Consider the following 3,299-nt stretch of genomic DNA (forward strand, 5'->3'; position numbering starts at 1 on the left):
TGTCTGTGACTTTGTTTTGATTGAGCGGAAACGCAAACAATCAACTCCAATTCTATGACTAAGTTCTAGTATTAGTTTCACTGTGACAGAAAATTACAATGACTTGCAGTTGCTATAATAGAGGAAGCACTCAGACTTTCAAGCTGAATGTTGATCTAAATTCATCTGTTTTAGAATAAGTTCTGTCAATCTGACTTTCCTACACCATAAATCGTGCTGTGGCTCATGAATACAAGCCTACTTCCTTCAACTTGGGAGGTCAAAGCTCATTCATGTTTCACCTTCATGGGAGTGTTCTCACAAATAGGTTTGAATCTGAAGGCATTTTTTTTCCTGAAGTACCAGGTATACACATCAAGATTAAATGTCTAATGTCAGATATCCTTAGAATTAGTCAGTGCCGTTTTCAAGCAAATGTTTATTAATGAGAGTGAGAGCAAGTGAGCGAGTGAGTGATGTTATGCCGCCCACAGCAATATTCCAGCTGTATGGCAGCGGTCTGTATATACGCGAGTCTTGACCAAAAAGAGCAGTGATCATCAGCATGAGCAACAGTTGAATCCTGCTGTACATAAATATAACTTCTTAATGTCAGAGATAAATCCTTAAACTTTAAATAATCTGGCAGTGTATGTATTTAATGCTATGTGTCTTGGACAGTCATTTCTACATATTGTAACATAACTGGACCGCATGTTATTGCTTGTAGTGTATATGTGTGCATACTCTCTGATAGTCAATTGTAAATGTAGGATCTGCTCGTGGCCTCCACCACAAGAAATCAAGACAGGGCAGCATAATCATCGATATGCGCAATTGGGAACTGATGATGATTCAACCAAGTCAGTGAGTCTGACCCTCCGATTCCATTAATTGCCTCATACAACAAGCATTGGTTACTGAAGGCCTATTCTACCCTGGAACCCGTGAAGGTGCCGGAGTAGAATAGACCTTCAGCAACCCATGCTTGCCATAAAAGGCGACTATGCTTGTCGTAAGAGGCGACTAACAGGATCGGGTGGCCAGGCTCGCTAACTTGGTTGACACATGTCATCGGTTCCCTATTGCGCAGATCGATGCTCATGTTGTTGATCACTGGATTGTCTGGTCCAGACTCAATTATTTACAGACCGCCGCCATATTGCTGAAATATTGCTGAGTGCTGCATAAAACTGAACTCACTCACTCATTATTCTACCCTGGATCTTCACAGGTCTTATGAAAGACTGTCATGTCCTACATGTGCTAAAGATTAGAAACATGATAATACCTAAAAATTAAGCAACAAGTTTAGGACATTATCTTTTTAAGATATCTCTTTATTATGCAGATGGAACTTTGAGTTACTGGTACATCTGATCATGATTTCACCTTCATGACACACACATGGAGAAATATACAAGAACATCACTACCAGTAACTAGCCAGTAACTAAATGACATAAGATGCAGTACAAGCAAACAAACTGCTAAAAAGCTTCAGTAAAACTAACCATAACACCTGATCTGAATGAATTCCTGGCAATGTTCATTTTAACATCAGAGATTGTAGTGGCTGGTCAGAAGGAAGACATTAATATTTTAAATGAGATGCACATTCAGGTGAAAGAACGTCGGCACAAATTTTACAGATATGTATCCCAGATACTTTTCTTTAAAAAGAAATGTACTCTGAACAAATTCAAAATAAAGAAATGTACCTGATACCCAAAATGACCAAGAGGTCCATATTCCAGATCTCAAAACCAAAATAAAATATAGTTGTTCCTGTTCAACTGATTGCGAGTCGTATTGTGCATAATGTCATTATTGTGTATGCTTAAATTGTTTCTTATCTCATATAATGCATTGAAATAAAGTTGTTCCTGTTCAACTGATTGCGAGTCGTATTGTGCATAATGTCATTATTGTGTATGCTTAAATTGTTTCTTATCTCATATAATGCATATAAATATAGTTGTTCCTGTTCAACTGATTGCGAGTCGTATTGTGCATAATGTCATTATTGTGTATGCTTAAATTGTTTCTTATCTCATATAATGCAATCAGATGCATTTAATACATTGTGGCAGTTCTGATTTGGAAAACAGCACAGTACGTGTTTTGAAATTAATGCAAATGTAACCAAAACGTGGTGAGATAAAAGAAGAAAAAAATGCACATTGCAGAATGGACTTGTCCTGCAGTACTTTCTGTATTTTGATTTCATCTAAGCTACACAGAAATGTACCTAGGGTACACATCTGTAGTATCTGTGCAAACATCGACCTCTTCAGCACAAGACAGAGCTTATTGTTTTTGCTGCTTTCTTTCTTAAATTACAGATCAGATGTCATATTGGCAGATGTGAAGTATTTTATTTGTTGCATTACTTACATATATCACAATCATAATCTTAAAACAAATCTGAAATTATGTCACATTCCACAGTAATATGTTATTCACATGACTGGGGACTTATTATTATTGTTCAGCTGTTAAATATTATATTTAATTAACAACTCTCACTGATACCACTTTCTAGCAGTATTACTGTGAGCAATATCACAATGGGGGGTCATAGTAAATGGGCTTCACACTGTACCAATGTGGGAAACCACACAGGTTTACACAATCACAAACATATGTTTTAACCATGAGGCTATCCTGCCGTACCTTCAAGGTTTTAAAAGAAAGGTTATCAAAACATTATGAAACAAAGTTAGTTAATCTAAGAATCGGCCACTTTTTACAACTTTAAAGTGGAATTAATTGAATACATACTTATCAATAAGAATTTAGGCATTCATTCTGTGAAGGAGTCATAGGAGTCTGAGGCCACCTTAGAGGTATAATCCTACAACACACTCAGCCCGCCGCGTAGCCAATTATTAACCTCCTGTTCTGGTGGAGAACAGCCATGTCTGCCCACTCCGTAGGTTATATCTTCAAAATATACATGACACAGATTCAGTGTAAGTTGTGCTCCAGCTGGAGGGATCAATGACAACTATAAAATGGTTCTTCAGTGGGCTTGCGGGCCTAACAAATGAACATTGAGGTTTAAAACAGGACTAGCAGAAACAATCCCATACATTTGCAAGCACTGTAAGCCTTGTAGGTACAGCATCAGGATCATAAAGTAATATTAAATAAGTCCTTTGCACCTTTTTTTCGTAAAGGAATACTGGTTTTGTTTTTTCAATGCAAAATAAAGTACAAAAATCGTGACGATGAAACTGGTTCCACTAATACATACTGCTATCTCTTAAGCATTTTGATAAAGCGAATAGACAGGTGCCCAGTCAATACGAAGAACTC

This window comes from Haliotis asinina, chromosome 9 (genome assembly GCF_037392515.1).
Source record: "Haliotis asinina isolate JCU_RB_2024 chromosome 9, JCU_Hal_asi_v2, whole genome shotgun sequence".
In the NCBI taxonomy this organism is placed as follows: domain Eukaryota; kingdom Metazoa; phylum Mollusca; class Gastropoda; order Lepetellida; family Haliotidae; genus Haliotis; species Haliotis asinina.